Source organism: Chaetura pelagica, unplaced genomic scaffold, assembly GCF_000747805.2.
Source record: "Chaetura pelagica isolate M959 unplaced genomic scaffold, ChaPel_1.0 scaffold24, whole genome shotgun sequence".
NCBI lineage: Eukaryota > Metazoa > Chordata > Aves > Apodiformes > Apodidae > Chaetura > Chaetura pelagica.
This window is the reverse complement of record NW_009953077.1, coordinates 336,652-362,797: the sequence shown is the minus strand read 5'-3', so window position 1 is coordinate 362,797 and position 26,146 is coordinate 336,652.

Sequence of the window (26,146 nt, the reverse complement as noted above, 5' to 3'; positions counted from 1 at the left end):
TAGGGAAAGGAGCACAATAGATGCTACCTTGAGACAAGGGATGAGATTGGCTCTTTTCACTGGACACAATGACCATTCTTGATTTCCCATCAGAAATAAGACTTTTTGTACAATTCTCCTTATTTTCCTTTATCTATAATTCAAGGTGATTATGCTCATCTGTAACGAAGGTTGTAATGAATTGCAGAGACACCCTCTCCTCTCTGCACTTTTGCCATGTCTAATTGGATACTTGATATGAACAATTCCCAAGCTAATGATCTTTCTTTGCAAAATTTTTTTTCCATACTTCCACAGAACGATGAAATATTTCATGGATCTGTGTCTTCTTCCTTCTGTATGGGCTCTGTTACAAGTGTCTGAAATTCTAGTTGGTTGATTAATTGATTCTGACATGAAGTTGTATGGAATTACATTTCTTTTCAACGTCTCCTTCTTTCTCTGTTTAACAGTGATTTATTTAATGGCTCTAATGTATTCTGGCAAAATCCATTTAGTGTAGTAATATCTATATTGAAATTTTCTTGCTCTTAAAAAAAGAAGGCTCTCCTCTCTTCTCAAGAATTTCAGTCAGAAGACAAATGAAGCTTGGCCAATTGGCCATGATTTTCTTGTCCTGGCAAATATTTTTCTGCTGACTTGACTTGGGAGCTCAGGGACTTAAGGCAGAGCTGAAAACTGGGTTCTGAGTTGCACAGGTTTAGGGTAGTGTCTTCTGAGGGATTACTTGTGTGCTTTGCCTCCAAAGCAATAGGAGTGATAAAAATAATTCTGAGTTTGTTTACAAGATGTAGCTGCAAGGAAGGTCTGAGATGAAGCCTTTTATTTTTTTTTTCCCTTGTGAAATGGTTTCAATGCATTTTTAAGTGTCCCTACGTTAAAATACCATCTAAAATAGTGTTCCTGCTCTGACTCTCTGCTCTCCCTGTACTTGTTTGTGCTGTTTAGATAAAAAGATGTTTCCTCCATCTTCCCCTCTAGCTTGCCACATTTACTGCATGTTGCTTGTCTCCTGAATGGCATTGTAAAATATTTTGTCATCTGTTGTGCTCTGGAGGGCCTGGAGGAACATAGTGCTGGTTCTACAGCAGGAAGGGAAGCGTATCTGGTGGCACATCTGTTTGTGTGAGCTCACAGTGATCGTTTCAGTATTTTGGGTTTGGGAACAGAGACATTTGTGGTATAATTTAGTGTACGTTTGTATGGCATGGGTTTCTATATTCCTGCTAGATGGTATTTTAATAGTCATTACTATACTTCTGTCTTCCCCAGGGATTCAGAATGGAGTCCCACATACAGGATAAGGAAATCTCTGAGAGAGATCAGCTGAACAGTTCAGTTTAAATAACACTGAGGAGTGTTGCTTGCTGTCGTGGCAGAGGGATGAAGTAGAGTCACAGCATTCTCAGAACTTCATTTTTTGCATACCAGGAGAGGAGGACAGCCTTGAGGGCTTTTGCCATCGGGGGGTGGTGAATCTGGAAGAGAGAAGAGGGCTGGAGTGAGATATGAGTGTCCCACAGAACCTGATACTGGAGCAGTTAAGGGGAATTTCTACAAATGGGAGGAAACAAATTTTGAAAGATGGCTCTTGCGAGGCTTTTCTCCACATGGTGCTCTGTCTCAAAATATATCCAAGGCCATGCAGGAGAAGGGGTTGTGGAAAACACTATGAAATGTCTTCTCTAATGCTTTTTGACTCCTTTCCTCTATGAATTCAGTGGCAAAACATCCCTGACTTCCATTGAGCTCACACATCAGTGGTATGTTTTTGAAGATTCTCCTCTAGGAGCACAAGGCAGGTGTGATTCAACAAAAAGAACTTTGTAGTTGGTCTTTGGGAATAGCTTCCATGTACTTTCAAGCCTGAACTAGGTAGCAAGTAGAAATGCTTTGGTTGTGAGTCATTAACATAGACACAGTTCCTTTCCTTAATGACTCCCAGACAGACATAGATGAGTTAATTCATAATGTGGTGATTATAATCACCTTTAGAGTGCTCTGTACCAACAGACATAGATGAGTTAATTCATAATGTGGTAACATAAGAAAAAGATTATAATCACCTTTAGAGTGCTCTGTACCTTGTTTAGAGATGTTTTTTCTTGAAAAATTGATGCTTGGAAATATTTGTTGGTGGAAATGTGTGTCTAAAAACTCAAAGTAAGAGCTCAAAGGGAAACAGACACATTTTATGTACCTTTTTTTTAATCTTCAAATGTGAGTTAATCTTTCAACTTAAGTTCTTTTTGTCTTGATGCTGCTGCTATGCATAGTTCCCAAACAAGCTGAGAACAGCCTCATTAATATCTAATTAGACAGCTAGCTCTTTAGTTTGTACCGAAAGGACTTAAGAAGTGCAGGATGCCAGCAAAAACTTCAGCTGAGTTCAGTGAGCAAGTTAAATGTTTTACTTAATGAGCTTCTTAAATAATATCAGAGGTATTGCCATTGTCAAATTAGTCCTTTTTTCATACCCTATTTCAAAAGCAAGACGTGTAAAATATTGCAGGTTTCAGTTACTGAATCTTTTTGGTCTTCTTTTTCTAAAAGAATGGAATGTGGGTGTACCTAAAATAGGTTATATGGGTTTCATTAACGACAATGTACCTGTCAAAAATGCACCCAAATAGAAGCACAAATGCATTAAATATTACCTTCAAAAGTGAACAATATCATAAGCTTTCCAGAACTGCAGTTTTAGTGTACATCTTGCTGTTCTTTAGTTTTGCAATGTTGATGGCATTTTACATTTTGCCTGTTCATTAGTCACAAAAAGACCCAAAATGTTACCTTCAGCTTTAATATATAGCTGATACTGCTGGAAGGAAATGTCAGTTGCTAACTGCAGAATACAATAGCTTATATTATTAATTATGAAAAACTGATGTGTAAGTGTGTGCTCCAGGAGAGGGGGGAACTATTTCTTTATTTTTTCCAATAGAAGCACTGAAAAATGGAAGTACAACAAATTCCTATTTACTTCTGCAATTGTGGCCCTAGGAGTACATACCACAAAGACTAGATAAACACTTTGATTTTTCTCTTTAAATAGTTCACAAACAAGTTCATGCCCAAAAAGGAAGCTGAAGACATGAGACCTGATGGAGTCATTTGTGAGCAGCCTGGTGTTTCAGAGGGAAAGACCATGCAGTAGATGGCTATTGTTTGCACATTGAAAGTGTAAATAATAACAGTACATCAAAAGGATAATATAAGTAGTGAAAAAATATAAAATATATTAAGTGACAAGTGAAAAAAAAAAAAAAATGACCTTTCTAAATACAGTGTCTAACAAACAGCATTATGGAAGTTTTAAAGGATCGTTATCCAAATAATTTGAATTTATAAAAGTTGAGATGAAACAGGGTATAGAATGCAAATGTTAAATATAGAGTTATTTCCCTTATACTTACTTCCATGTGATACTCAGAACTAGTACTTGTGCACCTGTCTTCCTTTTCTTCAAAGCTGATAATCAGGAGATTAATGTTTTATGTACTTCAGCTGAATTATGTACTTTGAGTTTCAACTTGAGCACAATGCAAATGAAAGTATAACAAGACCAGGTAGTGAGGACTCTTCTGTAATTCTGCAGAGCTGATTCAAGTTGCAGTGTGGTTCTCAGTGGTGAAATAATACTGTACAAAACTGTACCCAAGAAAGCAAGTCTTACAAATATAAGAAAGTCAGAGGAGGTTTAGTATGGATTCCAGCTCTGCAAACAATTGGGTAGAAGAGATTTGTGCTGGGTGTTTTAGATTTTGTGGAGACAAGAGAAAAATACAAATGTTTGAACTGGCTTAAAGTCTGGAGCATTATTTCTGTCAATATTGTCACATATTTTCTGGGAGACCAATATGAATTTCAAGCATGCATTTATTAGCTGCTTCTGAAACAGTTGTGGTTCTGTGTTTTTCTTCTTGTTTTGTTTGGGTTGTTTGGGGTTTTTTTATGTACCCATGTTGACTTCTGTCATTCACTCTAATTGTGAAGGAAAGGAGAACCTTTTGATGTACATGTTGTTCACTTGTTAAGTCAAGGGTTGGTTTTGCATTGTTTAGATGTATGTGAAAAAAATTTCTGTTGCCAGAGATTGTAGCCTGAAGCCTTCAACTTGTAAACCTGATACTCATCCTAATGTGAGCATTTAAATGCATGTGAATGCTGAACTCAGTTGATTCATCTTGTCACAAATAATTGTGCTTAAGGATTTTTTGATTCAGCTTTCTGCTTTAGATTCTTCATCTAGAAAGGTATATTACCTGGCAGGGCTGAGAATGTGCCTAACATTTGTTGCCAGCAGTTGACATAGATAATATAGATAGGGCTACAGAATTCGATTGCTAGGGGAAAGTATAGAGAGACAGTGAAAAGCATCTTCAGGTAGCAAGTGGGAGAGCAGAGCAGTGTTCTGCCAGAAAGGGGAGGGGGTGTTTCTACACCAAAATGTTTTTAAATCTTGACTTGTTCTGCTGCTGAGTGACAAACTGACACCAGCCCATTTGTGGAGCTGTTTTATGGGCTTCAGTCTCCCTGCTGTTTGTGAGAGTGGTATGGCATCCCAAAGGAAGGGTGCAGAGCACATGTCCAACACCTCCAGTAAAATCCACAACTCATTCAAAACTGGGCTGTGGGGAAGCCTTATAGTGGTAGAATATATAGGCCTTCAGCCTGAGAGGAAATTTGGCCATAAATCAAATGGCAGAGAAGCACAGATTCCTAAAATGCATCTTTAATTTTCTTTTTAGTTCTGAGCATGTTTCATGCATCATTGCAGAGTCTGCTCTTGGAAGCTTCAGAAACAAATAGGCTTCTGTTTTTGCTACTGCAAGGTGCCAGTTTTATTTGTCCTGTTTTATTATGCCATAAATAATTTTTACTAGCAATTTAAAAAAATATAAACCTTGCATAATGTGCTTAACATCTATTATCTCCAATGAAATTTTTACTGATTTGCATTATGGGGATTATGCAAATTAATGTATAATCAATCAAAATGAAACTTCCGTTATGCCCTTCATGCAGTGCATCCCAAAGCACTTTAAAGGATAATAAAATTAGTAGCTTGGCTAAGTAGAAGTAAGCTAGGTCAAACAAGTAAGTCTTTACCTTACACTTAAACAGTGAAATATGGTGGTCATTGAATAGCTTAGGATAAACTCTCATATTTATTTTATATCATAATTAAAGTTCCTGTTATAAAAGTCTTTAATGATCAGAGATCAACCACGCCAGGAACAGAGAGACCCAGCAATATTTATGTGATCCAGAACTGTCTTGAATTGCAATCACATTAAAATAATGGCTGCACAGCTGACACTGTCTTCTGGGTTTGCATGTAATTTTTCATTTCAATTCACTTCTGATTCTTAAAATGGTATCATTTTTAAAAGGTAGTAATACATGTAGTTGTAAAATATTGGTAGAATAAACTAATAGGCCTAGGAATAGCATAGAGCCTGTAAGTCCAGCTGTGCTGTCCAGACACTAAACATTTGAGCATAACTTTCAAAGGGAACCTTAGTGCCTTCACTTGTCTTCTATTCCAAGGGTCTTCATATAAATGCATCACTTTTTGGGAAGGATGGAGTTAATACAAGGTGTTTTTTCAGGACTACATGGACATGTGTTGAGCATGCAGAGAAACACTGTAATTACTGGGATCCTACTGTTAGTAGGATTGTGCCTTTGAGAGCTTCTGCTTATGCAGTTTGAGTTCAGATAAGAACATTGTAATTTGAAATTTCATTTATATTAACTAAACCTTCCTGACATTCAAAGTCATTCCTATTCAACCAATGTATATGTGGCTTCCTTCAAGTCCTACTCTGGACATGTGTGTTATTAAATAATGACACATCTTTGTGATTTAAGGTACTTTGGTGGACTATGATTTTGATTACTTTTTTTTTTCCTCTGTCAGTTGGCTGAGGAACTTCTGAATAAAATTTTGGGTTTGGAGGTTTATATTTGCTTTAAATGACTGAACAATAAGGATCAGTCCCTCTTATTTTCAGAATCAGATAATAAAAGCCATAAATGCCTCTATTTGACACTGATGATCTTGATGAGAAGAGTCCCAACCTTGTTCTTCCTACTGGGCTGTGTGGATTACATCAACCTGCAACAGATTTGTGATGCTGCAAATGTGTGGTTTGTTCTCCCTCTTGTGTTCAGTCACAACCTGTTATTCTAGTTGGTTCAAGTAAACTAATCTTTGAATCTAAAGTGTTGTTCCCAATGTAATTAATTCCAAAATTCCTTTTGATGTGAGAAAAATAAGGTCAAATTCTTGGTATTTACATTACATAAAGTTTCCACAACTGGGTGTGGAAACATCATAGTTTTAATATCTGCTGAAGGAAAATAATGTAAAAAAGAAAGCAGAGGAAGGAAAGTCTCTCTCATGTTAAGAATCTGCTCTCGTAGACACTTTCTGTCCCTCCTTGTGTTTTTCAGTTTGTTCCTGCACAAATAGTGGTTTTTAGAAATGAGAATTTACATCGATTCAGTACAAAGTCAGCAGTTTGTTTTTGTTTGTTCTCTTAAAGTATGTAGGTAAGAGAAATTTTCCCTTTTTCCCATGTCATTTATTGTACATCCCTTTTACCTGGCTCCTCTTGAGATGCCATTTGCATTCTCCTATTTCTTATTGCTTCCAGTCTCTGTGGCCATCCTAACACATCCTGCTGCTTTTCTAACAACTCTACACTGGTCCATCCAGCAATGTGTTACATGTCCAGTGTTCTTGAGAGGTAGAATTCTTCCTGATAGAATAATTTGCATTATTTCAGGTTTTCATTGATCATTTGGGATCCATGAGTGTATCACTTTTACTTGATTTTTTTTCTCTTACAAAATGTTGTGTTGAAAAATTATGGAAATGCAGCCTGATTAAACAGAGAGAGAAAGAAAACAAAGCAAACATTTTCAGTGTTTAGGATTTTTTCTCAAGAGAGAGCATATTTGCCTAATATATTGCATATTCCTTAATTAGAAAAATTAAATCTGTAAGTTTTAAAAATTGTGAGAAATCTAAATCAGTCCAATTGTTTGAATAAAAGAGACTGATTAACTGATTGTTTGCTGGATCAAGTGATGTTCTAAAAGTAATAGAGGCATGAGTGAGATGTGTTCAAATGAGAATTTTATCCACAACAGCAAATAGATTGGTTTTCAGACCTAAATCCTGGGAAATCTTATTTGTTGGGGGGGAAGTTGGTGGTGACAAAGCCGTTAAGCTGAAGTTTTATGTAAAAAATGACCAAGAGGGAGTTAGTACATGTCATTAAATCTTGTGTCTGGGACCTGTGACAAGGCCAATAATGTCAGATAAATGAGAGGCAATAAAGCTATGCTTTAATTTATGATTTGCAAAACATCTGCTCAGATGAGAAGCATAAACCACAGGGCACAGGAATGAGAAAGTGTGTGTTGTGCAGGGGCTGTAATGAAAAGGCTAAGATTTGGTATCTTGGATCAGTGCTATAAAATGTTGAATGGCTTCCAATAACTCTGTGGCATGGCTGCTTGTTTCAGCTTGCTCAAGATTGTGCCTACTAATGCTAAATGGAGGCTAGGTTTCTTTTCTTTTTAGGCTGGCTAACTTCTTTGTTTCTACTGCTTCCTTAGGATGGCTTCTAAGTCTGGATGTTTGTGTATCAACTTGATCACTTTATCTGAACATCTGTGCTTTATCTAGATCATTTATCTGAAAAAGGGGTATGAAGAAGTAGTTTATAGGTCAGAACAGAAAGCTTCCCCCTATCAAAACAAAATCAAGCAGAGTATTTTCCTGATTTATATGACAAAGCTGGCATCCACAGCAATGGTGTTGCAATCACTGTGTTCCATTACAAGCAGGGTATTCCCTCCGGAAAGGACCATGGTAGGAATCATCCTTGTCCCCAGGTATTTTACTACCAAGCCATGAATTGGGGCAGGGGTTCCAGAAGACTTCCTATCTGCACACACCATGTCTTTAAGTGTAGCAGCACAGGCCCAAAGCCAATGCAGTTTCAGGGTTTTTACTTTTATTTCACTTCTTTAGACCTTAGCCTAGAAATATTTGCATACAACTCAGCTCAGAGTTACTGCTTGGAGAGTGGAGAGAGTCAGAAACCTAAGTGGGATTTAAGAGTAGAATCTGTCTCAGGTTGTTACCTGCTTTCCATAGCTGTATTTTATGCTGCTTTCTTCCAGAATAATACAAATGCTGCTGCAAACACAATATGCATTTGAAAAGCACCAACATGGGGCAAAAGAATTGTTCTTCAGCTGAAAATGTTGTTTATGTTAAATGGCTGTGTAGAGATAGAGAGAACAATAAAGAAATTGGGTGGAAACTGTTTTTATTCCTCAGGTGTTCACTGATGAGACTAAATCCTGAGTTTAGAAAAAATGTATTTCAAAGGTTTCTGTGAAATGAAGTTTCTAAAATAATTTATTTTCCTCAGCTTTGAGGGACCATGTATTAAGGAAATATTTCTTATTTCCTTTTCGCCCCATCCCTTCTACCCATTTCTGTGTATTTGTTAGACTCTGGTGAATACAGGGCAGTTAAGGGAGAGATTCATCAAGAAATGTGAAGGTCACCTTTGGAGAATAATTAGTATGACAGTAATTGCTTGATTTGTGTCTGGAGTGGGAATGTTTTGAGATAAAGCAGTTTCATTTAAACATTTTTCCTCATTCCCTGCTTGCCCAGAGTCTCCGCAGTTGCAGTTCCAGGGGACGTGCTCCAGGAGCTGAACCCCAGCCTGAGGGGACAATTTCAGAAATGGGAATGTAATAAAACCTGCAGTTACCTTCCTCACAGAATTTGAGCTAGGCTTTTGGGATAAAAAAATCAGTCACTCACCAGTTTGCATTTACCTCATTCCGCTCCACATGCGAAGAGGGATTTGTGGCAGTTGTTGGGCTCTGGAGATGTTAGTTCATCCAGTCTGACCAAGGTCACAGAAGGTTTTGTATGGGCATAGCAAGTTGCACAGAGAGAAGAGGAGATGGAGAACCTCTTGATTCCCCTGTCGGTTTGTCTCAGTGACAGATTGATCACACTTTTAAGCTGTTGTGTCTAACTCCTGCTTTGATTTTTCTGACTTTCTGCTTCCAGCTCTTATTTATTTTTGGTAGCAAACACCCCCTGTAGCTCCTGCCATTTTCACCTCATGAAGGTATTTAGGTATCGTGGCCAAATCATCAAGTTTCTTTTGTGATAAATGAGCAAGACTGAATGTCCTAAGGTTTTTCCCTGAGAGGTATTTTTCACATTCTTGAGCAAGACAGATATTAATGTTGAAGGTGGTACTTGCTGAGTGGATGAATGACAATTTGAAATTCAGATAAGCAGGAGGGTGCCAGAAATGTGGATAGAAAATGACCCACCTGTCTCCAGGCAGTGGTGGCACTGGGAATACTGTTATTAATGCTGCAGGTTCTGTTGATTCAAACTGGGGTTTTGTTGCTGCATAGAAAAGTCATGACTTTCCAGTTGGTGCAGAACAGTTTGGTTAACAGTGTAAAAGAAGCAGTTTTGCATAAATGGCTGCTGGTTCCTACTGCACCAGTCCCACTTCCCAGACATCAAGAAGTCTTTGCTTTGTATACACCTGAAACGTGGCCACTTGGTGCTTTGAGGTTTTCTTGAAATGCCTTCTGGATGTTGGAAATAGATGAAGAAAAATGAAAACAGACCCAAAGATCATAAGGAAGTTGAGATTTCTGAGTATGGCCCAGAAAAGTATAGATTGCAAGGGCGAAAACCAACTCAAACTGAACAGCATCGTGTTCTATAGTCCAGTGACTTCAACGTATAAAATACCATTAAGAGTGATTTAGGGTATCAGCTGGTGGCCCTGGGCAACTCCTCATGGCAGTACATGCATTTCTGTAGATACAAAGTCACGTGTATATTGCTTTACAAGTCTTGACAGAGAAAACTTTTTTTAGTATTTCTAATCCAATTGGAAGAGGCAGTTCTACCCTGTAACTAACATGTTATGTGCCTGTTTCAGTAGTATTTGTGCTGCTTCTCTCTGCAGTCTTGTACCTCTCAATGCTGCACTTTATGAGGCAGACACCTCAACCAGAAGCAGACATATTTTCAAAAGATAATTGGGTGTTAAGATGCAGAGGTGAACTTCTGGGCAGCCGGGGAAAGTCCCATCTGACGCTTGTCTGCATTTCCTCCGCACCTAAAACATGTTGAAAATCTATTCCTTAGTAAGTTGTATTGAGATGGTGGCAGAATCCAGCAGTGAAAGTCACAGAAGGGCGAAGAGGAAGATTTCCAAAACCAGCCAATTCAGCAACTTTTTATTAATTTAATTTTTCAGGAAAGATTTGCCCTCCTGAGACAGAGATACTCGATAAGCAGAGTATAATCTGCTTTTAAGAGATTCTTCTTCTTCTTGCACATTGCATAGACAGATAATTAATGACATTTTCACTGGTTTCCTTTTTCAGGAAACAGGTGATCAGAACTGGTCTCACCCTTTCTGCCTGGTCTGGCAGGGACTGGAGGAGGAAGGGCTTTTCCTGATGCCTCACCCCTATAGCTTGGGCAACTGGCATGGTGTAACTTTTGCAGGTGTAACACAACCTGCATTACTCCAGTCACATTTGATCACAGAATGAGGGAGAATGGAGAAACTGAGACCACAATGTCTATTATAATAATTGACAGCAATGGGGATTTTCATTTCAGTGAGCACAAATCCAACCCTAAGAGCTGCACGTAAAGTGTATTGAAGGCATTAGCAGTGTTTTTGAACCTGTGTGAATGTACAAAGCCCTCAAGTCCAAGCAAAATAATTACATTTAAACATTCTTATTATCTAATGCTGCTCCTTTTCTTCTTATATCTACTTGCACCCTTTCATATTATATTTTTTTCTTCTGCCTTCTATCCAAAAGAAAATATAACCAAGGAGACCAGTAGACTTTTGTAAGGTTATATTTGCAGCAGACTGCAAATAAAAAAGTCCCCATTATTACTGAAAACAATTCTATAACACTTCTAGAGAGCACAAGAATATTATTCTTAGATGACACTTTCTCAGTCCGTTCTGCACTTTATGTATCTCTAAGTTAAACCCCCCCAGGTTAAAAGAGTGAGATGTTGGCATTGCTGCTGACAAGGAGGGGGTCAGAATTATGCTTCTCTCTGTGCACATACACTCCCTCCCCACCCTGTATGTACATGTCAGCAAATAATTATACAAAAAGGACAAGGTTGCAGGATGATGGTGGCCTTAAATGTGTGTGTGTAAGTATTTAGATTTGGGTGCAGATACATCTAGTCTTGAGCTCAGCCCCTGATGATGGATCTGCAGTTCCTGCTCAGTAACTGCTGTGATGACAACCAGTTCTAGAGGAGCTGGCAGGGAAGGATTGGTACCTTGGTGAAGGCAGAGGTTGTAGCTGGAAATGACAACCCAGCTTTGATTTTTCTGTGGATATAGGTAAATGATCTCCTGATTTTCTGGGTTTTATCTTCCCCTGAGGCTGTCAGAAGTTGCAGTCAGAGGCTGACCATGTGTGTCATGGATGTCAATGAAAAAGGCAGTTTCTGTGTTTCTCTTGATTCTAGCTGCTGTGATCAAGGTTTTGCACCTCCTCTTTGCTGCCAGCATATTGAAAAAGAAGCTGCAGGAGGACATTTTTAAAATCCACTGATTCCTGACACTTATGGCAGTTCATTACCTGAGCTAAGAGGTGTGATGCAGTGCAGTCTTCAAACAACAAAGTGCTGCACTGGGCCACCAAAAAACATGCACATTGTTTTTCTGATATTTCCCCCTAATTTAAAACCCACATCAGAATAAAACATGTTACATCTTGATTTTATTTCCTTTTTTTTTGCAAACGATTTCTTTTAATTGAAAAAAATAGTTTTGATAATTTTGAAGCATTAAGTTTTGCTGTTATCTTTGATCTGTCATTTTCCTAGTTAGCTCAGATTTGGAAGGGAAAGATTGAGTTGAAATGGGAAGTAATCTTTTAATTTTGAAAATGTCAGAATAAGATATCTTGATTATCTTGCCACCTGAAGAAAACTTCAGAGTTATAGAACTTGTTGAAACCAGTCTCTTTCTGCAGGTGGTTTTGGTATTGAGGTATCCATAATTTTTCATGCAAAGAAGGGATTTTTATAAAGCTCATTTCCAGACTGATGACTTCTGTCTTCTTGCTGAAGTGACACTATGAAGCTTTAGTGAAGGATATCAAAATCTGCCTGTAAGGCAAAGGGAATTCAGAGTTTTTGCAGTCTGACTTCAAAACAAGGCAATCTCCATTTTTTTCCCCCTACAATTTCCATATAGTTATCTGGTTTTCTTTGTTCTGGAACATTGAATGTACTTTTCAAATTCCTAGCAACTCTCATCAGATTGTTTTGCAAAAAGAACTAAAGAACATACAGATTTATTTTTGAAAGAGAAAGACTTTCTCTAATTGGTGCTGCTACAGAGAGATCCAGGTTTATTAGCATGTGATTGCATTTTGAAAGCCTGAAGTGCCCCATTAATTGGGAGCAAATTTAACAAAGAGGAGGACAGACACATTATCTAAATTAAGAAGCCTAATTTAAAACAGAGAAATAAATATAAGCAAAACAAAGTACTGATGTTATTTAAATTTGGTAGGAAATACACTGATAACAGAGTATTTCAAAGGAAAGGTATTGCTGAGAGGCACTACCCTCTATAGATGTGGAGCTGTCATAGTTCCACATGTGTTTAGAACAAACAGGATGTTTCCCAGAATATATAGGCTTCATAAATGTTCTTTTTCAAAATAAAATGGACTTGGCCACTATTGACCACTACATTGGCTGCATGGCAGACACAATATGGATCTATCCTTACTGCTGAAATCATGGAAGCTGTTGCTATTGGCTCTGTTGGAAGTGTACCAGGACTTCTCCCTGGGTCCAGCCCCCACCACAGGTGTGCAGTGGTACTCACTGCACGGGCTCCCAATGGAATCTATCCTATGGAATCAGGCACAGCTAGAGAAAAGTGTCCCTAGTCATCTGCTGGTATAAATCCCTTGTGAACCTGTTGAAATCAATAGGGTAATACTAACGGAAAAATGGTGACATAAGCTTTAAATTGAACTGTGTGGCCAAAATAAACTGCCTCAAAACCTTGGGCTTTTGCCAGCAGCTGTCTAAAAGACACTGTAGAGTTACCCTGTCCATCCAGAAAGATTAAATACCTGCATATTTTCTCTAGAGAGCAACACATCCCTGAATGGTACCCATGCTAATTAATCATCATCTTAAACCCAGGTAAACAGTCTCCACTGGAGTGTTTTATGGAAAGCACTTTCAGTTCCTGAGATATGGTAGGTGAGGAGTAAGATATACAAGATATCCTGTCATATATCTATATTTCTGTGTATATGTGTTTAAAAGTTTAAAGGAAAACTTCCCAGGGAGAGATTGAACTCTTCTGGTTTTGTAATTCACCTCATTGGTAAATACAGCACAGGAAAACTGGGTATTTCCTTTTAATATACATGTTAATTTGCTTTACCCTTGTGAATATTTTAAATGTTTGTTTTCCAGGCCTGTCTAAGAAATCAAGTATTGCTGACAAAAATGGTGAGAAGAAAGTTTAGACTAGTCTGTAAGACTATGGGTGACCTGTAGAGGAAGATTCAATGTTTTTCAGGCAGATACAGTCTGAGGTTGCATTTGAATTTAGGAGTTCAGAACCAAGACATCTAATCTGTCATTTTTATTTTTCATTTTGCTGAGAAGGGGTTCTACTGTGAAACTTGAGTTCCAGTAAATCTCTTGAGAAGTTCTCCTTGATTTCTTTTGGTCTGGATTTCATCCAAATGTTTTCCTGTAGCCAAGAAGTTTATTTTCTACCACAGCCTTCAGATCTACCCCCATTCCTAAGAAAAAAGTGCTCCCCTTTGCTCAGCAGGATGAGTTAGCTGCTCTTTCTAGCCATGATCTGGTCTTGTGGGAAGAGTTTTTAAATTTAAGTATTTAAGTGAGTTCATTAAAAAAGTTAACTTGAAAACTGATTCTGATTCTCCTTCTGTGTCCCAAAAAGTCACCAAAATTACCTAAAAGTAGAGATAATTGCCTTCTGCCTTTCCAATTCCTGATTCATTAGAAGAATTTATTGACTTTGAATGGCTGCAAAGGTGACAGCATGTAGTCTATTAATGGATTAACTCTAAAAAGGTCTTGCCCTCTGCTAAATAACTACTGCTGCCACTTACTGGGACCTGTGGCCATGTCAGCAGGAGCAAAAAGAGACCCTAGCATAACAAATGTCAAATGAGCTCAGCACTGTGGTCTGTAAATTCAGTTATTCCTTATAAATGACAAAGAGTCAAGATGAAAAAAATGTGCCTGTGCTGATCCTGGTCCTGCAGTGATGGTGTCAGTGCTTCTGCTAGACAAGTGTGTGGGCTCCTCTCTGTGTGTTGTGCTGCTGTATTTGATGCGTGATGTCTCAAGCCAGTAAAGAATAAGAAAATACAATCTCTTGTGGAACTGCCCTCCCAAAGCTGATTCACAGGAGACAGGAAGGCAGAGCTGCTGGCTTGGGACACCTGCTGGTGTTTGCAGAGGTGTTTGGAGAGCTGACCCACAAGGCAAGCTGCTATACAGGTTTTTTTTCCCAGGTACCCTCCACAGCATCTTCAAAAAAGACCAAAAAGAGGCTCTCAGAGCTTTCTTTGCCTCCAAAGAAAGTAATTGCTGATCACTGGGACTTTGGAAGTCCTAGCCTTGAAAACATCCTTAAATAATATTGTGTTAACATGGCTGCTGCAAGTGCTGTTAATGCAGGATGGCATGTAGAGTAAGAGCCACAGGGAGGAGCACAGCAGTTCCTCTTTGCTTTGTCTTTCTGGTTTTTGGTTGTTTCTTTGTTTTTAAGGAAAGAAGGGTTAAAAATCCTCCAGGTACTGCAAAGTTTGGGCAGGATGTAGACAGAGATGTTTTGAGCTTCTGTAAAAGAAGACTGTTAAAGTCAGTCTGTGTTATGAATTTATCCTACAGTGGTGGCTATGAATGTCCAAAGCTAGACTCAGGCTAGATTTATGCATAGTCATACATTATGTATCAGCTATAAAAAAATAAAAAGAGGAAAAAAAACCCCAGGCTTTATGATACAGCACTAAATTTTTAGAAAATAAAAATTCTGCTGAAAAAGGAGCTGTGCACCATTAAAAATGCTAGGCTTGTGATCAACACCTACTCCTCCCCTCAGCTGTCCTTTATGCATTTCTATTTAGACTCATGCTAGTATGGGTTGTTAAATTTAAATTTCATGCTGGAGTCAAAAGTCAGCTCTAAAAGCTGTGGAGTTAGCATTTAATTATGAAACAGTTAGAAAAATCAAGAGAAATTGGATTTCAGTCTGAGAAAGTTGAAAGACTAGAACAATTTATTTGCAAAAGGTTGATTGATTGGTCTCCATGGCAAAGATATTCAGCACTCTGAGCTTTTTTTTCATGAGCATCTTGGATACTTAGGTGTCTTTTCTGACAAAGATTTTAAATTTTAAATAAATATTTAATAGCATTTTCATTTTAAAATCATTTCTTGATCATTAAAATATTATCCTAAACAGAAACACTTAAAGAGGATCCATACTTGGATCAGATATGTCTTTCAGTATAACTTAAAACAAGACTAGGCATTTGGAACTTTACAGCAGAGCTCAAAGCTGTAATGAGGTTTTACAAAGGAAAAGTGGTTCTACTGCTGGAGTTTGGCTGGGGTTTAGAGTATCTAGAAATAAATCAGCACTATAGGTCAGGTTTGACAGCACTAAAATTTAATTAAATTGTGTAATTGTCTTTGCAAATTACAGAAAGCCCCATAAATAGGGGAATTGTTCAGTGTTTCCACCACGTTGATTAGAAATCTGAACACACAAGGGAACTTATGCTGAAAGCAGAAGGCTGGAGGAGGGTGGCAGAGCAGCAAGTGTGGGATGGTGAGAGGTGTGAGACCCAGCAGGGTGCTGTGCCCCCCACCCCACCCCCTGCAGCCTCCCTGTCCTGCATGACAGGAATCCTTTCTGCAGTGGCTTGAATCTGCTTGGCAAGAATGGCTTAAAAGTTGCCTTAGTGTAAATAGTGCAACGTGATGTGAAGGTTGGTAAGAAATTTCAGCTCTATTCTAGCAAGAAGCCCCAGAAGTTGATGTGGTTTCTCACTTGGTAAGCAAAGCATAAACTTATGTGTAGAAAAATAACATGAAACAGGGATCTTTGGTGTGTCTGAGGGGTATCTTTTGGTACCCTGGCCAGTGCTAGAAGTAGGGACTGCAATTGTCCTATTTGTCCCACCTTCTTGGGTTCCTGATCTCACACGTACTTGGGACACCATGGCTAGAAGCTTTTTGTCAAACACTGTAAATCAAACTGTCAGTGGTTCTCACAGCCTACCTGGAGCAGTCCCTGAAGAAGACATTGATGGAACCCACAGAGAGAGAGTGTGCAGAGATGGCTGTTAGCTCTGCTGCTCTTCTCTGAGCTGTTCTGTCTCTGTAATTTTAAGAGTATGTGGCTGACGGGTGTGCTGGGAAACAGCCACCTGGTTTTGTGAAAAAAGCAGAGCTACAGGGTTAGAAATTGAGTGCACCATTAACTTCAGCTGTTTGTCTGTCTCAGACGTTTCTGAAGTCCCATGAGTGCTGCTTGGGCTGTCAGATCAGATTGCTTAGGCTCTTTGGAGCATTAAACTGAGGACTGCTGGTATACACCTCTTAAAAAGAATGAACACATTTGTTTGAAACTTCTATTTTTACATTAAAGTGTGTCTTTTGGAAAGAAGGTCCATTTCCCAAGTGCTCCATGAACTGCAACCACTCTCAGCAAGTCTGGAGTGTTAATGGCAGGCACGAATATGGGCAGCATGAATGCCAAGGATCTGAATGCCTGTGACTTGGGTTTGCAGCACTTTAGCCCCAAAGAGGACCTGGTCAGGATTTTCTCAGTCCCAAAAGCACTTAGAAAAACTAACCAATACAGCAACCCTGTAATATTAGTGATTCCATTTATACACTGAAGTGTTGTTTTGCAGCCAGATTATTTCTTCGGAACAGGTTGTCTAAGTAGGAGCTGGCATCTCCTGGACATTTTCAAAACATATTTAAAAACACATCTGTGAATATGTTTGGAAATTTTTTTCTCAACTTGTATGTTACCAGTTCATGATGTGTCGAGAAATACAAGTTTTCTTTTGGTTTATTATACGTTCAATTTTCTGCCTGAAAGCCTGATCCCCATTTGTGTTACTTAGTTTCCAGCAGGATATTCCAGCTGGGGAATAACTTAAGGTGGAGGAAATGAGAAACTCTACAGTCCAAACTTCTTCACCCGTCAGTCATTTCAGCACACTAAAAAAAGTTAAAGCCCTAGAATGTTTTAAGGTAGTGGTAAGAGCTGCCAAACTCAGGGTTGTCTGTCTTTTCCTGGCTTCCTGGAGACTTTTGCATTTCTGTCTTGTGAGTCAGCCCATCCCAGGTATAAATTGAAAGTATACTTTAGACTTTTTTAGAACCAAACTGTTATTTTAAAACTCAAGCTGTTGAATGATTCTTGCATTTGTAATATTCACAGGTCTCACATTTATCTCAGTGCAAAACCATGTGTGACAGTAAAACTTTCAGGTTTACTTCTTCACTTTCAAACTGACATTGGCTTTTGCTCTTTTTGGGAGTCAGAAAACATGGTGCTAAGGCTCAGGAATATCCTGAATATCAGGAATATCCATCTGCAAGAAGTGGCTGTTACAGAAATTTGGTGTTGCAGATGTTTATTGTTTCTTTTCTACTTGTTTTAACTCTGACTTTGAAGTTTGCTGCCTTGGGGACATGCACATTTGTTTCCTGCCTCAGAAGGGCTTTTCTTGTAGTGCTGGGTAGTCTGTCTGCTGCATTAAAGATTCATCCCTCTGCCTTGGAGTGCCCAGTAATGATGGCTCAAAAACACCACACAGGTGTCTCAAGCAGTGATTAGAAGAAATGTGCATGTTTTCATTTAATCTCCCTTGAAGACCTCTGATAAGGGAGAAATTAGGATTCATCCACTTCACAGTGAAATGCTGGGAACATAAAATGCAATAGTCAGTGCAACATTTAGCAGTCATCCAAAAGCAAATCTGGAGCCAAATAATCTTGCTCTTGAAGAGGAGTGAAGAGGCACCCAGGGACCCTGGAGTGAGGAGGTACAAAACCTGGGCCAAACTGCCCATGTCCCCTGAGCTGTGTGGTGTGTGGTGTGTGCCAGCAGGTGGCCTGGGCAGCAGGTACTGCTTGGCAGGCTCAGCCCTGAATTATCTGCAGATAGCCCCTTGGAAATTGCCTTCTTAGAATAAGAAATGGGCTTGCTATTTCTCTAATTTTCTTGACAAACTACTTTTTCTAATGAAAAGGATATGGTTTCTCAGTTACAGGGAAGGTATTAATAACTGTAATTGCCACTTACCAGCAATTTTACAAGATGCTGAACACATAAGTGCACTTCCTAAGTTTTGACAGTCTCTAAAAAAGAACAGCATTAAAGACAATATGATCAGGCATAATCATTTTCTGGCTGGCAAACAAGGTTTTTACAGACATTTGAAAATTTCCCTTTCGGTTGTATGATGATATAGAACAAGATCAACGGGGTTGGGTTTCAGGGCAGAAACAGAGTGAGAGGAGTCATCTGATATGATGAAAGTCTCCTTCCCATTGGGAGTCTTTCTGCATCCTCACTTGGCTCAGAGCTGGGACTTGACTGGTGCCTCTCCATGTTGCCTTGATGTTCTCAGCCTCCATTAAAATCTAAACATGCTCTTCTTGACAGAAGCAGCTGTGCAGACATAAACTGAAAGTAGAGGTGGTATGGCCTTTTTAAAAGCAGTCTGACACAAGAGTTTTTCTTCTTTGAGGATATTTTGATTTTATTTTGCACTACCAGCTGTACATACTACTTAATGACAATTTGTAACCTGGCTTTGCGCACAGAACTTTACTTAAAAAAAAAAAAAAAAAAAAAAAAAAAAAAAAAAAAATCGTATGAATTGGATAAGAATTGTCCTTTTCAAATTCCAAATGTCTAGTTTCTAGTAAAATGATACCCTTTTTGTTGGAAAAAGGAGAGGATGCTGATAGGTGTTTGTGTACACTATACATATCTATCTCATAATAGCAAGCTCTACAGAACAACATCTGCAGTGGATGAATAGATTCTGATACCAATCTTTCATAAATGGTTCTGCCTTTGTTGGAACACCAGGCATGGAAAATTTCTCAAGGAAGTTATGAGCATGAAAAAGGATGTGTTGTAATAGACACTGAACTGTGCCTCACATGCATCTACTGCCAGGGGAAGTTGTATATTTCCTATCGTGATCTATGGTGGTTCAGGCCCCTCAATTTATCCCTTATGGCCCATCAAGCACAATATTTCTGTTCACGAAGTTTTGTGGCCCTTTTAAACTGATCTGTCCTTGGGTCTCGTGTAGCACTTTGTTACCTTTTAGCGTCGCGTTGGAAGAGTTGTTTCATTCAGGGCATTTTGAATAGAGCACATAAGTACAATCCTTTATGGTCCTTGAGAACTGATAATGTGGGAAAGGATACTTTATGTCAAAATGTTATGGCTGTGTTATCACTCTGGAAAAATATATTTCCCAGCTTTCATTCAAGTCAAAGAACATCTCAGGAAATGTACTTACACAATCAGATGAATAATTTATTCTGTACTGGCAGTGCTGCATTAACATAGAGGATTTCAAAGAGGCACAAAGGAGGTAGACAAGCAGTCAGTGAGAGCTGAGTGCCTAATGAATGTAGCCATTCAAATGTCCAAAATGATATAAATGGATTACTTATGAAAATCAGCAGTGCTGATTGTACAGATTGGTAATAAATTCAGTTTCATTACAGTGACCGGTATTTGAAGATGTAAAACTAAGACTGATTAAATCAAGGAAAATATGCATGTAAATTGTCATTATGTGGATGGCTACACCCGCGTATATTAAATTTGGGTTTTATATTTGCACCAGACTTCATTTTGCAGCTCACTTTTTATGACAGGTCATTCCTTCCACATCACAGGTTAGAAATCCGGCTGTAATTCAGTTCATGGTGGGGTTTGGATGTAACCACTGGGGGGCGGAAACTTCGTTTGGCTTTTTTTCCCCATTTCCCTGTGTCATTATTTCATACCAGGTCAATAACAAGCTTCAGGATGTTTACAGTTACCAAGAGGATGAGATTTGTTATTGTGCACAGACAAATGTGCTGATGCTTCCATTATTTATGGGTAAGAGATAAAACTTGTGCAATGTACTGAGGCAAAAGTAAGGTGTGTGTTTTATATCTCTATTTTTGATGAGTTCTCTTAATAGACATTGGGCAATGCTTGGCCCTGTGACTGTGAGACATAATTTTTAATTTGTAGTAAAGCTGTCAAATCTTTCTGGGTTTTTCTATGTCTCATATTTATGCAACTTGAAAGCAAACATCTCACTTCCTATAGTATTTAAAAGCAGAACTGATTGTTTTGAACTGCCTGCAGTTCAAAGGGTGTGTAAAAATAGGACAACTATATTCCCTTAATATTGAGGACATTTTTAGTAAAAACTCCTGCTATGACAGTTGACTTGAGTCAACTTGGGAGCTGTAATTCGTGTCTCAATCGTGTTTTTTCCCTGCTGTGACAAAGTGGGATCAGTAGCTTCTGCTCTGGATTCCTGTCTTTCCAGGCTTTAGAAGTCTCTGTTATATCGATGCTTGTCTGTTGGGTAATGTCAGTGACAAAACAGAAAAAGCCCAATTTATGGGGTTTATTCCATTCACTGTGCATTTGGTATCCATGCAAGATCCCTTATCCTTGCCTTGATCCATCCCATATGATGCTAATGGATCTGGTCATTGTTACTTTATCTTTTGGCCCTCGTTGTGTTTCTCTGGCTGTTAAACTAGTTCCTCAGTTCTGTCTCCACTGATCTGTAAAACCTAGAAATGCCAGTCTGACTGACCTAGAAATGCTGGTCTTACACTTGTCCCTAAAGCTCACAAGGAGTGATTATGGAGAAGAACCCTTTCTAATTGCTGGAATGAGAGGGATTTTTTATTATTTTTTTTCCAGGAGAAGCTCAGAGCACCTTTCTTAGATTTGCATTTTGAATAGTTGCTGTGGAGCCTCCCTCCCTTTTCCTGTGAGCTCGAGGGAAACAGAGTGCCACGTCTCCTGTACATCACTGAGGCCAGAATTTGGCATGTATGAATCCCTTCTTGTCTGTCTGTGTGATGAACAATTGTCCTTTGATCTGCAGCTTGTAAAGTAGTTAGAGTGAAAGATTTACTATGCTGTGATTGCACAGTTGGGTGATGTAGCTTGAATATAGATCTTTCCCAGCCCCAAGAATTTCTTACTTTACCTTCCTCCAGCTTTTATTACAAGTTGCTGATTAGATCCAAGGGAGGGTGGTGGTACCAAGTCTCTGCTGCTTGTAAGGCATCTTTCAAGTTGAAGGTCACATCCAAGTTACAGTTTTGGTTGAGGTGCATTCTCCTTGTATTTTTGACCCACATAATCTACTAAAGTCCTTCTAGTAAAGGTGTATCTGGGAAGCTGCTGTTACTGCATGGCACTTCCCCTCCACCCAGGGCAGCAGGCACAGAATTCCTTGCAGGAGTCATCACCAGCCATGTTGCACCTTGAAGACTTAAGTTCTCTCTTGTGTGAATGTGAGCACAGGGAGGCTTCTCTGGAGTTCTTTGTTATTTGTTTGGTTAATTTTTTTTTAATTATTCCCAGGTTATCAATGCTTAGGTGAGGCTGTGCAACTTTTCTGTAGTGCAGCTCTTAACCTGACAGCTAGAATATTCATGCATGTTGTGATTATGCTCTTGAGGTGTAGAGCAGAAGATTGATATGCATTTTTAGTCTGATTTATGTAAAATTAGATGTTGGTTTACAGCTTTCCAAGATCAAGTCAGATCTCCTTGTTCGGTGCAGTTTCCTAGAAGGAAGGTTAATTTCGGTCACTTGAGTTTAAAGCTCTGAAGTTTTAATTTTTAAAAGCTCAGTAGAGAACTAATATGTGGTACAACCTTTCAGTTTTTGCTGTGTGGACTCACTAGAGGAGATATATGAAGAACTGAGCTATTCTCTTCAAGATCCACTCTATGCAGACAGAGGATCAGATTTACAGCAGACCCATGATATCTTTAAGGCTTACTAATACTTTCCTGAGCTGCAGGTAACAACTATAGAAAACATACATTCTGATAAGGTATTAAGCTGTGACATATAAAGACATTATTCATTTAATAATTAGTGGTTTATTCTATTCCAGCTAAACTTAAGAGAATGAAATCTTTCAAATGGAATGTAACCAGGTTTGATTATTGCTGCTTAATAATATATTCTGTGCATTATTCACAGCTTTAACTTTCTGACTACCATATAGCCATTACATTTCATTTGTGTAATTATATGTGAATGTAATCTACTCAGGAAAATGAGTGTACTCAGTAATTATTTCAAATCTCTCTTTGGATAAATAGTAAGGAATGTAATAACCATGGGAAGAACATCAGTGCAGCTTAAGTTTTACAATTTGTTACTATCTGGTAATTTTTTGCCTTTACAAGTACTGGTCTTATAATGGTACAGGGTAATTTCTGCTTCTCTGTAATCACAGTAATTGGAAAGACTGTCCAACCATCTCAAAGGTAGGATCTCACTGCCACTTGAATGTGTGATTTTGGTGAGTTATAAAGACACCCTCAAACTTTCAGCTGCTCTTCTGCATGTATGCCATATGAAGACTTAAATCCCAAGTTCATTTTAAATTCTGAGGGTATTTCCATTAACTGTAGTTGCTTTAAAATGATATTTGCTGACAAATCTCTGGTCTGTAGCCTATCTCTGGCTGTTGCTTCTTAAAGAGCAATTCTGCTGTTGTCTGCCCTCTGTCTAGAATGCCAATTAGTGCAAGAAAATGCATACGGTATTTTCACTTACTGAGCTTTGCTTATGAAATGAATCCTCAAAATAATACAGTTCCATATCATTGATCGAGTACCTGTGAAAAGTGAGCAAAATCCAGGTGGTTTCAAGTGTGCTGCAGTTCTCAAAAACCCTCCTGCCTGCTCATCATTTCTTTAGTTAGGTTTGTTGGGGTTTTTTATCAGATTGAATTTCCAATCAGCCTCCACACATAGTGAATTATTTAGCTGCAGCTCCTATTTGGCAGGGTGATTACTGTGTGAAGTTTAGCCAGGTGGTATCGCATTCACTAGGAGCTTGACTGACATTAATACACCCAAAACAGGCCAGGATCTCTTCAGAAAATTAAACTTACCCTTTTCCATAAATTTTTCATTGTAACAGCATCTCATTCTTCATGAACTTTCTCCATGATGGTGTAACTCTTCATTGTGGTCAAAATCTTGTTGTTGTTTTTAAAAGCTTTGGCCAGCATGAGAGATAGAAAAGCAGTGTGGTAATCAGAAAAGAGATATTTATTGATCTTCCATTTAATATAGTAAGTACTTGGCTGAAGAATAAGGGTTAAGCTGAATTAAGCAGTGATAGTGCAGAAAAGGTATTATGTGTACCTGCAATTAACCTACACAAATGGTCAGGATAATAAATGAGAGACCCCTTTGACTTCTTAACAGCTCTGTTTCATGCTTAAAGAAAACAAACCAACCACCCCCAGCAAATCTGGAAATTACTCTTCAATATAAAAATTACCATCCCAATTCTGCTTTTGCTGAACAGGGAGGAAAAGGGCTGTTCAAAGACTTAAGACAATTTTTATGCCTTTCACTCTAGAAAATGCTATTCATTATTTAAAGACGTTTTGTCAGCATTGCAGCAAGAGGAAAAGAAGCTCCTTTGCCAAGCAAATATGCACTGTAATAAAGATGGTTACAACTGTCTCATACGTTGGAAGGTTAGTGACAGAGTGCAAGAGGTTATAAATATGTGTTTATAAATTTAAAAAAATTAGACATTCAAGCACTTCCTTGTCATAAGGAAAGCAAGCTCTCTGAATTTACAAAAGCAATTCCTCTAGTAAAAGGATGGTTCAGACCTGCCATCCATTTTTGCCAGCTATTTTTCAAGCCTCTCACTTTGTGCTGACTCTGGCGTGTGTGGTGTTGCTACTGCCAAGACAGTTAAAAATTCCTGGGGCTGGGTGGGTGGGATGACAGTCTGGTGTCATCCCGGGGAGGAGGAACATTTGCAATGTATATTCCTCAGTCGTGGGTGTGCAGAGACTATCTGAGACTGGAAATGAGTGGTGTCCTCCTGCTTTGCTTTGTTGTGACTCAGCTGCCAGGCAAGCCCTGCAAATCCCATGGAGCCTCCTATCAGTCCTGGGGGTGGCAAATGGTTTGGTACCACTCTGTAGTAAATCCTTTGCTGCTGAGAAAGGTGGAATAACAACTTTGGAGAGAAAAGTTGGGGGGTTTTTTTCTGCACCTTTCTTACAGTATTGACGTTTATGTGGATTCAGGAAAACAGGGAAATTATAATAGATTGAAATAAAAGAAAGAATGCACCTACATTTCTACTTCCTTTATTTTTTTGCCCCCCCAGCAAGTCCACTGGCAGCCTCTGTAGGACCTTCAGATGCATATACACTAATATTGACATTAGAGTGATTTTAGAAAATGTGTGCTCCAGAAATAACTCAGGTGTGTGGGTGCAGAACCAGAGAATATCTGTCCTACGGTGCTGGATTTGCAAATGTCATAGCATGGTGATCAATCAAATTAAACCATACAGTTAGATGACTGACTCATCCATAAAAAAACCTGGTAATTACAGTCTCGAAGTCAATGGCACTGGAATCAGCCATAATTATAGAATATGATGCTCACATGACACTCCATCATCAGAAAAAAAGCGTCTCCTCCTCCACCTCCCAGAAATAACAGGGAAGTTAACAGAATAAAATGCAGGTAAATTAATGAACCCTTATCAGCCACTTATGAATCATTTTAGATCATGCTCACCAGGTCGGTGTATCTGTCTCACAAATGGTGTCTTTTGTAGTGCCAACACAAATGGGCTGGAACTTCAGAGAGGGAAAAAAATCAGTTCTGAAGCAGTGCAAGTTACCTGAATTATTCATCCCTCAAGACGTGTTCTGTGAATTGTTTGGGTTTTAATGCAGTTCACAGATTCACAAACTGTTTTTTAAAGCCCAGTGATTTCTTGGTATGACAAAAGTAGTCTCAGACTTGGCCAAGAGCCTGCATTATTGGGCCTGATAGAAAGTCTGGGTAAGATCATGGGTGTTTTGCACAGGAAGCAACCTGCAGGGAGCAGAAGAAGGGGAACAGAATAAGAAGGACCTTTCTTTAAATACCTGTGAGGCAGAATTATGTTTTACAGCGTAAAAGTGATAATTCAGGCTTGTCATTTATTGTGATTGTAGCTGATGGGTTACAATGTAGCTTTTGGGTCAACCCTAAGGTGTTTCAGAGACTTTGGATGAAGAGGGATGATGATAGATGTATCGACACATTGTAGGGCAGGATGTTTGAGGGAAATAGAGAGTTAGAGTTGGGCTGGAATGAAAAGGTTTGGGGTTTTAATAGCATTTCCACTTTGGTGCACTTGAAATAGGTTGGAACTGAAAAATACCTCCAACCCCTCTTGCTGGGGGAAGTTGTTGATGGAGAGGTTCCCAGGCAAAAGCTGTGCATCTGCTTATCATCTGTCTCTGGTCTGCAGGAGGTCTGTGGGGTCAACCCTCTGGTCCTCCCCACTGGTGCTTGGACCTGGCAGGCTTTCCCACAGGTGAGCTGAGCACTCACCTCCATTTGGACACAGCAGCTCCTTCCTCCCATTTTCCTCTTTGCTTTTAGCCTGACATTTCCATGATGGGAATTGGCTAATGGCTGGAAAGGAGGAATCTCCTGGTAGCAGGTGGAGTGACCTGGTGAGATTGCAGTCCCCCTGGAACGGGTGTGACAGAGAGGGCTACTCCACACAGTCTTCTGGTGCTTCCATGGACATCTCTGGAGCATGCAGCCCTGAGCACTGACCTTGACCTTTTCTCAGGCCTCAACCTTGACTCTGCCCTACCTCGGGTTTTATCCCAGCAGCGGGGCTCAGGGATGCTGGAGGAGGAA